At 42.7% G+C, this 14,107-nt stretch overlaps 1 long non-coding RNA gene across 1 annotated transcript; it reads right to left on the minus strand.

Annotated features, from left to right (window-relative positions):
• Positions 1-1,817: 1,817 nt before the first annotated feature.
• On the minus strand, positions 1,818-13,614 carry LOC111840422 (uncharacterized). The gene is made up of 3 exons (XR_002837411.2): positions 13,442-13,614; positions 12,505-12,606; positions 1,818-2,348 (listed from the first exon to the last, which is right to left on the minus strand). It is a non-coding gene; the product is annotated as an uncharacterized lncRNA (long non-coding RNA).
• Between the last annotated feature and the right edge of the window lie 493 nt (positions 13,615-14,107).

Below are 14,107 nucleotides of genomic sequence, written 5' to 3' on the forward strand. Positions count from 1 at the left end.
TGTATGGTGGTGTTTACAGCACTGTGCAAAAGTCTTTGGCACTCAAAGGAAAATTGTTAACGTGGGTAGTAAGTGTATATGTGTTCAGAACAAAAACAATTTAACATTAGAATATATACAAAGTGATACAATATAAACTAATACTAATTTCTTCTGTAAAAAAAGTTACTGAAATCTTGCTGGATGGCTAGATGAACACTGCTTCAATTCCCAAATCTCTCCTCACGGGGACCTCAGCCATGTGTTTGTTAAATTTCACCAGAAGCTCACTTAATTAATTAATTTAATTAGTTTAGAAAGTCGATGAGGTATTGATTTGCTGTACAAGATGGGGTAGTGGTACAATCAAAAAAAAATACATGGGTGTTGTTGCAAAAACTGGGGTGACTTTAGGTGAGGTTTTGAATAGGTTAAGCTAACACACTATGACAGACATTATATCATAGTTTTACACCAACATGAAGATAATTTAAACATAATTTTCTTTGCCTAAGACTTTGGGACAGTGATGTATATGTACATGAATATGCAAGATGCAATATATATAGCTAAGACTTAAGTATTTTCTTTTACCTAGTCCCTACAAACTGCAAGCCAACTTCAAACTTTAACTTTTAACGCCATCCTGACAGGGTTGTGAATTTGTTTATACTCTCAAGAATCTTTAATGCTTCAGAACTGCTGTGGAGTCGGCTGATTCGGCACTTTTTCAGTACAGTGCCTCCACATATATTCAAATACTTGTATCCCCCCCCCCCACACACACACACACACTTTTTCCAGTGGGATTGGAGGATGGGGCTATGGTTGGAGATGGGGTGGGGGGGTGTGGAGGGGGGTGGGGGCTTTCAGATAACGGTTTTTGATTTTTTTTTTAAGAATCATGTTCTGAAGCAGGGGAAAAAAGTAAACTTAGCATGCAAGTTCAGTATCATGCAAATGAGGAACGCTGCTGAATAATTTGCTTCAGATCTTTTCCTGATGAGCTCTGGGTTGATCGGAGTGTGTGTTGACTTTGACAATGCTCCGCAGGAATGAAAAGAGGGCAGAAGACAAGGAAAACCGACGGAGAGCCGCGAGGCCGAGCCATCAAAAGAGTTAAGAGGCCTAATTTCGCTTCCTTTTCCATCCAAATCGATAAACAGCTCAGACTCTAGTGAAGAATAATGAAAAAGTGTATTGTTTCAAAACACACAGCCTCCCGTGGGCGAATATTTGGCTGAACAGGTACGTTTGCAGCCCTTGTCCCACGGATCCATTTCAGCATCAGTACTTTAGTTTTGATGTTTGTATAAAAGTCACTAAACTCCTTAAAAATTCCGTAGATGTCACTGCATTCTGTTCTTGCACTGTGTGTGTGTGTGTGTGTGTGTGTATGGATTATGTTTATATTACATTGTGGGGACCAAATAAAAACCTGTTGTTTTGATGTTGTGGGGACCATTTTTCAAGATCTGTGAATGCAATCAAAAAACTAAAAATGGTAAAAGTCACATTTTGTTTGGTTATTTATGATTAAGGTTAGGGCTGGGTTGTCGTTGTTGGGATTAGGGATTTTCCCATAGAAGTCAATGGATGGTCCCCATAAAGATATGAGTAGAGGTCTTTATGTGTATGTGTGTGCTTGTTTTTGGACAATTTTTTGCTAACTTTGAGCAAATATCGAGGAAACAAAATTAAAGAATATGTCCCTATAAATAAAGTAACTGCTAAAAAGCATGTTTTTAAAAAAATGTTCATTATGAGTTCTCATATCTGTTTGTTCATTTTTTTTTTGGTGGAATTAGGAATCAGTTCATTTACAGCCAGTGGGAAGTTCTCTGAAGATCTAAGCACAAATATGCATGTGTGTGCATCTGTGTACAAATTTTTAATGAAGGGGAAACTTTCAGCAGTTTAAACTACATTAAAAACCATCTGTCTTCCAACCATTTATTCTGGACAGGTATAGTTATAGGGTTTTTGGCAGGACATGTACACACACAGTCACATGCTACACGTGTCTTTGGACTGTGGAGAATAGGTTTTCAGAGGAAACTTATGCAACGCACAGAGAATGCGTCAACTCAAGGCAAACAAGACAGAGGTGGAATTCAAGCCTTTGATGCTGCATGGGAAAAGCAACACTGCCACTCACTGAGCAACATGCGGGCTAAATAAACGGCCCCACAGAAATATATTTGTGCTTTAGTCACAAAGAAAAAAGGTGACTTTAGTTCCCTCTTCCCCTCCGGTCCGGTGAGCTTTTCAAGGCTGTCTCCTTGCCGCGTTCCAGAGGATCATCGACCTAAAAGCCCAGCAAATCGCTGCCCCAACGATTGCTGGCATCAGTCCGGCCGAATCAAAACCTGGAATTATAGGAAGGAGGAGAGCAAGAAAAGTCAGTGTATAAGGAGACCAGTGGATCTCACTTCGGCCTTTTCCCAGTGATTGCAATCACCAGTCCACTTTCCCTCATATTCAAGTGTCAAAACTAAATGGAAACTAAATGATCACCTGCAGTAAATAAGAAGATGAATGTATTTTTAAGACATAGCACAAAGTACAATTTGCATTTATTACATTCTTAATATGTACTAACTTGTTTAAAATGGCAAATTTCACAGCAGCGGTAATTGCAGAATGTCTTGTAAAATTATACTGATTTTATCTTTTTAAATAAAATGGTAACTTCTGTATTTTGAGACCTTCTTACCGGCATGCCTTCATACACATGCCATGAAAATGGAACGCTGGTACCAACAGACTGACATGTTTTGGTTTAGATAATTTCTAAGTGTCATTCTGGGTTTCCTGGTGATTATAGCTGTCTGGGCAGGTGGTGTTTCTGTCCTTGGTTCATAACTGCCACAGTAATCCCAGCTGGTCTGGCACTGCTGTGTCTGCAGACCAGCTATACTAGTTGAATCAGTTGGCCTTAATTACTTCTTGATGAGTTCACATCATCATTAGTCCCCTTTTAAAGAGATTCCCAGTAAAAGGTCATCAAATGGTTTTTCAGGATTAATTTGCATTTGACCTTCACTTGATTTATATGTATAACAAAACTTGCTGATCTGAGTTGGGTCATATGCTGAAATGTACAATAATATTTGCTTTAAATTGCTTTGCGGGCGCACTTAGCCAAAGCAATACACAGTTTTTCTTCCATCTGTGTCGATGGAAACACAGTTGGAATCGTTCCACCACTGGAGCGCGACCCAGCAACGTTGCGGTTTTGACTTCAGGTCGTATCCCTGATGAGCATATGAGGGCTGCGGCTTGTGGCCAATGCCCTGTGTCTGCGGGGTTCCTGTTCTTCGTAGGCCGTTGCTTGTCTGGCCAATGGGAATGCTCTGCTGGGCCACATCAACCAATGCCTTCCCTCACCAGGTCTGCCAAGCTCTGGCACCACACAGCCACTGAGATATACATTACAGGGGATTAACAGCAGGGAGGAGTGAGGTGTTTCATCAGAGCGCTGCCTTTAGAATTTAAACCCTTCCTCTGTAACAATCTACTCCCTTTGCTTCAGCCGCCAGGATGATTTGGCTGGAAAGACCCTAGCATTGATCTTACACTTTTAAAAGGCTTTTTAGTTAAGGCCTTTATGAGGTGGATATGAGTCACAATCCTACACCTTTAAATTAAGAGGGTGAGAAAAAGAAAACGTTCTGCAGGACATGTCAAGGTGAATCTTTCCTTAACTCATCTCAAACGGCAATACGGGATACTTCGATCTCACGATAATCACCAAAAGACTGAAGTCTTCAACCACTGTTCAGGTTATGGATCAGTAAGTAGGTATTCTAGACTATCTCATCAGCAATGAACTGGATCGGATCTGACATTCAGTAAGTCACCGTGTCCACACCGGGATTCGGCCCTGTAATCAAAATACGGCCCTTGAAAGATTCCCTTCATTGTAGACTGGACATCTAACAGCATGCGAATTAGTTAAAGCGGCCTTGGTGTTGACCGCTAGTGTAGCAAGATGCCTTCAGCATCACTGATGGGCATGAAAGGCCATTATTGACCATGAGTCAATAGGACAGGCACTGGTCTCAAGTACTTTCAACAGATTGTCATAATTCGTGTGAGAGCGTAAATGCGTCAGGGCATTAGCATTGCTGTGATTCACTCCCAGGGAGAAGCAGGTGATGTTGATGCTGATAAACACGTGCATTGTCGCACTGCCATTGTTGCAGGGGGCTTAGCACTGAGGTTGGTCAATGTTGGGCTTGTGGAGGTGCGAGTGACAGATAGAACGCTTTCTAGATACAAGAATCTGCTTAGCATGTGTCGAGGGGCTGCCATGGCGGCTTGGCCGACAGTACTGTGACATCACAGCTCCGAGCTTGTGCTGAAATTCATGCTCATTGGAGGCTAACTTAACCAAAAATGTTTTGAGGGCAGAATGATTAGTTCAGAGAGATAACCAACCAGACTGTAGAGGAGGTGGGTCTGAGCGACTAGAGGAGGCGGAACCAACCAATCAGATGTTTTTGTTCCGCCTCGTCTAGTTGCTTGGACCCACCTTCTCTACAATCTAGTTGGTCATCTCTCTGAACCAATCATTGTTGCTTCTGCCTTCAGAACCTTTTTGTGTAAGTAAAACTCCCACGACTGAAACTCATCCCGAGCTCAGGTCTCTGTGCAGATTGTGAATGCTTTCCATGTTCATCTGGGTTTCCTCAGTCCTTAATACCCATTAAGGGCACAGATTTCCTTCTCTCAGCAAACCCCATGGACAGTTCTACATCATTCAATAATCACATTCCATGCTTTCACACGTCTCATATATGCCTAGCATAATTCTCATTTCAAAGTGCAGTGTTTGAGCAGGGAAATTCAAAGATATTTTAAGCTTTAGTAGCTGCAAGAAAAACATATAATTCAATACCAGACCGGATACTAGGTGCTTTAATGTTGCTATTTTTGTAATTTGATTTTACCCGTCCAAGTTATTGGTTATGTTCCACATAGTTAGAGCATTTTTCCTCTGCTTCTTCTTGGCATAGTGAAGGTTGTCAAAATGCATTTTAGCGTGTTTCCCCAAGGCACCCCTGCAAATAACCTCACGCTGAGCATTCACTTGATAATCAGTCCAGGCACATGCCCAACTAAACACTTATTAATTTAATAAGGGTGTCTGTACAGAATAATCAGCTTGTTGCTGACGGTTGTGAACATGTTCAGCAAAAGAGAGAAACCTTCAAATTGCTAGGACACATTTCTATCAATCACGGAGTAAAACACCACTACTGGTACCCTGCCTTTTAACACGATCTGTCAGCTGTCTTAGGACCACATGAAGAAAACGACAGTAAACACCATCAAAAGTGCAACATCTTTGAGCTCCCATTTAATGTGAGAGAGAAAAGCAGCCTTTCCCATAAGAAAGGTTTGCATGAAGATAGTCTCAAGTCAGTTGCACAAGAAATAATTACAGCGGACAGCCTAACGGGACAGAAACAAAATCAGCAATCTGATCAAAATGTGTACGTGCAACAAGTAAAAATGATCTAATGTGCCTGATTTGCTGGGAATTAGCGGTAATTAAATGATTAACTGGGATGACTCTCACGGCTGAATAATTTTTAAATGTGGTTTTAAATGGATCCTTTTAGAGATGGAAAACAGCGCGCATGGAAAAAAAATTGTGCTTAAATATTTAGGGCAGCCTTTGTTTTGGTACATTCAGATGAGGCTTACCCTGCATATTTAATTGATAGCAGCTTAGTAGGTTGCCTCACAAGTCCAGGATTACATGTTTGCATGAATTCCCAGCTCTGTGCGTGGATTTTGCAAGTCCCTCTGTCTCTCATATCTCTAATACATACCGTTCACCTTGATTTATCCATTACATGATGGAAGCATCCAGCCAACTCCGTCGCCATGACACCTACCCTGCCCCCCATGTAGGCTCAGTGCCTTCTGGAATCAGATAAGCAGATAAGCGGGTGGAGGGAAGGATGGATGGACTGATGGTAGGACGGATGGATGTCAATCATCCATAACTCACAGTTTCTCTGGGTATACAGCACTCCCAAAAACAGCATTCCACTGCAACCATTATTGGGTATCTACGCCATTGCTGTCTCATCAAATCTAGTTTTTTTATTATAATTTCTCAGCTACTCTTTTTAATGAGTCAGACAAGGACAATTAATAAGATAGGGGCATCTTCTCCTCATGCACCAAGTACCCATTGGTAATAGCCCCTTTACCCACGGGAATCTTTCTGATGTGCCCTCTGTTATTCGTTATGCACCCTTGTCTCCAGGAAACAGCCTTCTCGGAGAGAAATCTTTTCATCTTTATGTCGTTTTTTTATTGTTTTGTTTTGCCTCAAACTCCTCAAAGACATAAAACTTTGATTCAGGGGCTCAGGCATGCCGCAGTCTGGAGAGAGATTAGGCGGCGCTCTTTGGCGTAAATCAATTCACAATATATTAACAGGCTTTGTACGGCACGCACAGTTTGTCGTTTATCAAAACAAATGTGCGTGTCCCCATGGGTCTCTTGCCACCAGCGTGGTTCTTTCAGGCGCCTGTAGAGGCATCTAGTGGCCGACCTGAGTACTGCATGCACTTCGTGCGTTTCTTGGGACGGGGTTGGTTTGCTAAGGCTACAGAGCAATCCGCTCCAAGAAATGTATCTAAACTAAAGCTAGCGAGCTCATGATGCACTGGGGCCACAAAGCCTTCTAATGTGACCTGTCTGCTGTATGCATAGATACATTAAACTGACATGGCAGTTGAAAGACTTCTCCCTTTGTAAGGTCACATATCTGAACAAGTTCACTACGCAGGGCCTACCCTGCCCTGTAATCCCTTTGGCATTTCTGTGGGCGTAACTGTGCACACAAGAGGCACCGCAGGAACAAGTCAAAAAAAAAAAAAAACTTGCTGCTTGAAAACTGCCTGTGTGAATTCTTTAGGAAACTTCCACAACTTATTTCTCAGACTGCAGAAGCAACTGTGTCCATGACCATCCGTAGGGCAATAAAACCTGGCAGATGTTTCCCCAAAGAAATCAGTCCTCTCCTGTAGTGCAGCCACTCTGTTGATGTATTCATGAAAGTTTTGTGTCTATTTGCTTTTTTTCCGCTGTATGGGCAACCTTCACCAATCCCCTGTCTCCCTGACCCTACCAAATCTGAACACAAATGTGGTTTAGACTTAGTAGCAAGAGGTGGCACAGTCAGGGGTGTAACTTAAGAATTTTTGCTACTAACCAGCTGGGCTAGTTTAGTTAAAAAAAATCTAGTATGACATACAATTTTTTCTAGCCAGCGGGCTACTGCTTAGGTTTGTGTACTCGCCCTTTGTCTAAATGATTTATCTCAGGTGAGTGGGCGAGCTTAACTTCCAGCCCTGGGCACAGTGCTTGGGAAACTGGTTTTCTGTCACCAGAAGGTTGTTGCTTCTGTTGGCCGTAAAGGACCAGCTGTGCTGATTGCGACCTTCAGTAAAGGGATTAATTTGAATCGCTTTAGTAGATGCCACTTCACACAAGCTGTAGGAGTCACACTAGATGAATATCTGAAAGTCAGATAAATAATGTAATGAAAAATGTTGGAGGACCACAGCAAAAAGCTCATTCCCAGTCGCTCACAGGTGATCCATGTGGATTGTTGTTCTCCATTCTTCTGTCCTTCACATTCCTTTAAAAATGTACCATGAGCCTTTCTATTCTCCGCTTGAAGAAATATTTTCTTCATTCCTTTCGCTTTCTAAGTTAACTGTCTCAAATTGCTTCTTAATGGCTCCTATTCATCAGCTGGGATAATATGGACAGAAGGCTGTTAATGTTTCTGATCCTGCGCTGTGTCTCCCAGCTCAGGAGGGCAGCTTTGGGTGCTGTGCCCATCACCTGCACCCATTACAGGGTTATGCAAAATGGCTGCGCTCTGCAGGAAATCCCCCCCCCCCCCCTTCTGCAGCTCTGCACCCCCTCTGGGGTAGCCGTCTTCCTCCTACTAAGTGAGAAATTCAGAAATCCTGGTTTGGAAGGGAAACCCAGAACCACAATACACTGCAACACCCTTCGGAGGTCTTTACGAAGCCCCAATACCACAAGGTCCTGTCTCCACCCTTCCCAAAACAAGGAAATTAACTCCCACAAAACTTTTTTTTTTCCAGCTGTACGCCAATAATAAAGGCCGCTCTTTCTGCATCCCACACAAAACTGTCAAACAGGAAGTGCCATCTCATCTTGGGAATAACTTTAAAGGACATTCCCCAGATGGTGCGATACAATGTTAAAATGATATTCCGACAGTGGGAACTCTCAAGTTCCACTCTCTTTTTGTCCTTAAATACCCAGAATGGCTTTGATATTTTATTCATGTAATAAAAATGGCTGTTTCTTCATTTTTCCCCCCTTTGTAAAGACCATCTGTGATATGCAAAGTGTTTAATGACGGCACCTTTTTCTTTTATTATTTTTTAATTTACAGTATGTGTTGGTGCTAACACAGTTTTAAGGTCACAGCACTGGTGACTTTGTTGAAAGAGGAAACTATTGCTATTATATTAATGGATGAACTGCTGAAAAGATACACTTTTAAAGTGCTTTCATTTTAATTAATGCACAGAGGAACATGCTGTCAGAGGTGGTATGAAGCTGCATCTCTCCAGAGAAGGAAGCAGGGCTGAAATAACACGCCGTGTTTTCAGAAAGTGGTCTGCCAGCACCATTAGCAAACTACTCTGAGAAAGGTCAGGGCTACACAGTCCATCACAACAAAAAGTCTAAATGATCGGCTCCCACGACGGGCCCCGCGATGATGTTAAAACCCAGATATTTATCAGCAAACAACGAAAGCCTCACAGCATCAAAATAGCATCATATTCAGTCCAGGCTGATAAAAAAAAAAAAAAAAAAAACTCCACTTCTGTGCACCAGGCTTCACTGGTGATCAAGATAAATTCACGTAAATCTGAAATTTAATCGGCATCAGCCCCAGAGTTTCTAGGCACAAAAAAAAAAATCATTTTTTCATTCACTTGACAAGGGGGTCGATACGGACCATGCTCATTAAGTATGCCACAGTACTAAACTCAAAATTTTCATTTGAAGCACAAGCACATTTTAATTCTAGAAGATTGACCTTTGTCAATTTGTTTGTGTGTTACAATTTAGAATCAGTTTATAACTTTGAAATTCAATAATTATGAATTATGAGGTGCCCTTACATCTTTCGTTTGTATTTATATTTATCTGCTGGATAATGCATTTGGTTATATAAGTAGCATTTTTACCTACACCTTAGTATACTATACTTTGCAATGCTCATTTTCACAGCTTTAAACCTTCCTGAAGATTCAGTTCTCTGCACGGATGCATCTACTGCAGCCCAGCCGCACCGTACATTTATGCAGGAATAACTATATAAGGAATCTGGTGCAGGTCTTAGCAAAATAATTGCTAAGCATCTTGGGAGAAATAGCAGTTTTTCAAAGTTGGGTGAAGTTGAACTTATCCTGGTTTTTAATTGAACACAAAACATTTATTGCATAGTTGTTTAGCAAAAACTTGCTTAACTTAAAGTTTCACACTATGCCCGTTTGTACAGCTGGATAATTCTAAGTATTTAAATCGTGAAAAAGTCTGTAGGAACAATAGTTCCCATATATTCTGTGCTCAAGCCCCGTCTCAGGTACATATACTTTAATGATTACACCACCTGCTGGTTCTTAATGACCTGCTTATAAAGTCGATATTCTAACAGAAGGGAGTGATTCTCTATCTCTGATCCACACTCTTGTTCAGGTAATAGTGTGGAGCCAAGTGTAGAACTGAAGAGCTGGACCCAGTTTAAGAGCTGCCCAAAATCTCCACCACACCCCCAGAGCTGATTAACTCAAAAGCTGGGATCCTTTTCTCTCCTTCACCGGCTCATCCCTTCATCTTGGGCCCGTAAGCTGCTTTTCCTCTCGTGTGCGGGACACGAATGCATGGGTGATTTCTTTTTCCTCGGACAACAATGGTGTCCCTTTAAGCTCCCCCCGTCTATCTCTCTCTCCCACATAAACACTCGCACCTGTGTAAGTACACACACACCAACACGCAGCTCTGTGAAGCGCAGTCCAAGGGGACAAGGGGGCGAGATTGTCTGTGTCAGCATACGCAAGAGTGAGCGAGTTTGCAGCCGTATTTCCATTTTTATCCTTATGCAACAATGTTTTCCTTTCACTTTGACTCACTAGCAGAGACACAAGCTCTCCGGCCTCCCCTGCACCTCTGCCTGCTCTTCACAGAGCAGTAACCAGCACCTCGACGAGAGGTCCTCTCTCATAGGAGCCACGGACATCACTGCTATGGGGTTCAGCCTTGGGTGGACCTTGTGGTCACGTGACCAACCGTCAGACCATACTGGTGAAATCAAAAACAGCAGCTAAATTGGGGTGTTAATAAAAATGAAGAAACATTTTAAAAATTACATTTGATGCCAAACAATAAACATTGGTGGCATGGTACCTCAGTGTATAGGTAGATTATCTCTAAATTGCCCATAGTGTGAATCCTGTGATGCACAAGCATGTGGTCCAAAGTTCCCCTTTCCTTGTACAGTGTGCTTCCTGTGATCCAACCAATCCTATCCTGGATGGAATGATGAACCCTATGCTCTCCTAGATGGTTAAGAAACTCACACTGGATGGGGGACACCTCCTTCTGCTCATTTACATGCAGCACTGCGGCTGAAGCAAACACCTTTGGATACCTTCAAAAGGGCAGGTTTCGCTGTTTGTGGAGTTCCGGTGCTGTAATTTGCTGCTGTTTCCTGTGCCCTGCCCTTTTCCTGGGCCAAGCCCCTCCCTGAGCATTCGCGGATTGATTTATGAGTGTAATTATGCATGGAGATGCATTGAGAGAAAAGGACAATGGGAAGTAGACTGAGAAATAGCAATGGATTGTGGGATACAATGAAACATGCAAGCACGTGTGATGAACACTGTGGAGGAAATGTCGTTAGCCCTAGGACTGGCCTAGACATGCATGGTGCCATGAAAAAGTATGTCCCTCTATCAGACTCTGAGTCACAGTCATATGCTGTTCAAGAAAAAGTGATTATGTTCAATGCTTCTTCCATTTTATGCATAAAATAATCAAATATACTTTGTTGAAGATTGACAATAATAATACAGTCGTCCCTCGCCATTTCGCGCTTCGACTTTCGCGGCTTCACTCTATCGTGGTTTTTTCAAATACATTTATTCATTAAAAAGTTGATAGACAGTGAAAATGATACAGCACGCACTCTGTTGTCTGAGTCAATTATACACCTCTGTATTACAATTAAAATTAAAATGACTGTACGTATGGACTGTAAGCCTATGTATTCGAGCACCCCCGCAAATCCTGCAACGCCAGGTGCAGCCGAATAATAAAGAAATAAAGATTCCTACTTAGTGGAAATTCATTTAACGCGGATTAACCGCGATAAACGAGGGACGACTGTAATACATTTTATTTATAACGCACTTTACATTTTCTGAGAAAATCTCTGTGTGCTACAAAACCTCAACAATCTAAAAATGTAAAAAGCTATGAAGCGAAAAAATTAAGAATGATAAAATCTTTTTTTTAAGGTTTTAAGGGCTTTTTAAAAACTGTCAGTAGATTGGGCTGCCCTGAGAGTGTCCGGAAGGGCATCCCGGGGGCGAGGCGCATTGGGCTGCCCTGACAGTGTCCGGAAGGGCATTCCGCGGGCGAGGGGCATTGGGCTGCCCTGACAGTGTCCGGAAGGGCATTTCCGCAGGCGAGGTGCAGCAGCACAGAGGCCCGATCGCCCATGATGCTGAGTTTAGCTCTGGGGGGATGGGGGTGATTTAACTGTGAAGAGCGGGGGGGTCGTGTTGTGGTTTGAGTTGTTATCAGTTCTTTTGAGTAAAGAGGAGCGTTTCCATAAATGCACTGGTGGGTGAGAAGAGAGATCATGTACTTGATCCTGGCAGAAACAGGAAGCCAGTGAAGTGACGGAAGGACAGGTGTTATGTGTTCATATATCCGAACTGTATGCAGCCTTAGAAGACTCTTACTAGGGATCCCAGTGAGGAGTGTGCTGCAGTAGTCCAGCCCGGAGGAGATGACGGCATGGACCAGCTTTTCTGCATCAGGGAGGGTGAGGGTAGAGCGAAGCTTAGCATTATTTCTGAGGTGGATACAAATATTCCTGCACCTCCAGTTCAGGCAAATAAAGCGTTTAGGCTCAACGGTTTGAATACGGTAAACTATAAGCACTAACCGACTGGGCCAACACTGCCCAGCATAAATCTGAGTATTCCTCCATGGCATTTGTGAGTGACTGATCCATGACTACAGGAATCCATCGGTTGGACTTCCTCTCCTCATCCTTGTAAAGTTTAGTTTTAAGTAGTTACCCATTTCTTAACCAGTTTTGATCAAGAAAGATCATTCTACGCATCAAAACCTGATGTATGCAAACAAGTACGTTCTCATAGATGCTAATCAAACAAACAAACAAACAAAAACTGTACAACTTTGTTTGAATACCTGAAGGACACCGAGTTTTTTATGTTCTCATGTCGGACCCACCACTGCGCAATGCGGATCCTGATCGTTTCACACTGTTCGGTTTTCTCGCTTTCTCTCTCCCTGAAACAGAGAATCAGCAAATGCATAAACATGACTCATGCGCCGTACTGCTAAGGTCTCCGGGGCATTCAAGCGGCGACACAGTAGCAATCCTCCACTTTATTCGGATCAAAGCACAAGACACACTGCTCAGGATTCAGACCGCACGCCGGCGCCCGTCTCTGCCCGCTGCGGTTTACCGAAGGGGACGGTGCGTTTCGGGACGCTTAGCTGGCTCCATTCTGCCGGTGTAAAATCTTTATACCGTACAAATTTACATCCTGCGTTAATATTCAATAGGTCCCCCTCTTGTTTTTAATCACCGACATTCTGAAAGGCAAACTGGAATTTAAGTAACGCAAGCGTTAACCTTTTTAAACTATTTTTAAACTACCCAGGAACTCTCACATATCAGTTGTGTGCAAGACACGGATGACTATTGTTGGAGTCGCACCGCACTATCCAAAATTGTTTTTACGTCCTTTTTAAGAGTCTGTTGCGCCAACGACAGTGTAAAGCAGGAATGTCAAATTTACTGAAGTTATCGAGCCACGTTGTTCCTTATCCAATCTAAAGTGGGTCTGTCTGCGTGTGGGATAGAGAATATTTTAGCTCTTAGTGGAAAGGTTCGTAGTAAACTAATATAAGCTAGCCTCAAACGATCGTGATGGCTTGTATCAAGACATAATTATCGATATAATGCACGATTAACAGTAAAAGGTAACAAAGTGTAACATAAAATAAACACAATCTGATTTGCGATTCAGTAAAGGTTGCTGCCATTTCATGCAGTTTCTGCACCAGGTGCTGTTTACTATAGAAAGTGGAGAAATTTAATAGTCTGTCTGTAACCAACCTTTTTTTGTTAAACTTCCATCCACCTGTGTTGGCGAATGGGTGATGATTGCAGGGGCCATTTCTGCAGCGTGGCCACGTCGGGCATGCATGCATGTCTTCATAAACTCACCATCAGAGAAAGGCTTCTGTAATGTAGGCCTTTAGTGGGAAAACTAAGAACGCGGAGTTTTACTTTTGAAATCGTAATGTGGGACTTTTCTTTAATCAATGTGTTTGTATCATAAACCACAACCATGGGCTTGAGTTGGGGGGTTGGGGGGGGGGGGGGGTTGTAGTCGTCCGATTCGAAATTGCAATTAATTGGCAAGAGCAGCATTGTGTTGTGTTCTATGGTGGCACTTTGCTCCTTTGCATAAGCGGTTTGTTGGTACCCAATAGGCCAGGGGTGTCAAACTGCAGTCCTGGGGGGCCGGAGCCCTGTGTAGCTTAGCTCTGTCCCTGGTCCACCATAAATGATTCAGCTCAAGAGCTGTGTGGTAATTAGCACAAGGAGTTGAATCAGGTGTGTTAAATGAGGGTAAACGCAAAAAAGTGCAGGGCTCCGGCCCCCCAGGACTGGAGTTTGACACCCGTGCAATAGGCAGACAAAATAATGTCATGTGTGCATCAGATACGAGCGTTAACACACAAGGTAAGCAAGATGAGGTTTTTTTTGGCCCTGCCC

Source organism: Paramormyrops kingsleyae, chromosome 18 (assembly GCF_048594095.1).
Source record: "Paramormyrops kingsleyae isolate MSU_618 chromosome 18, PKINGS_0.4, whole genome shotgun sequence".
Lineage (NCBI taxonomy): Eukaryota > Metazoa > Chordata > Actinopteri > Osteoglossiformes > Mormyridae > Paramormyrops > Paramormyrops kingsleyae.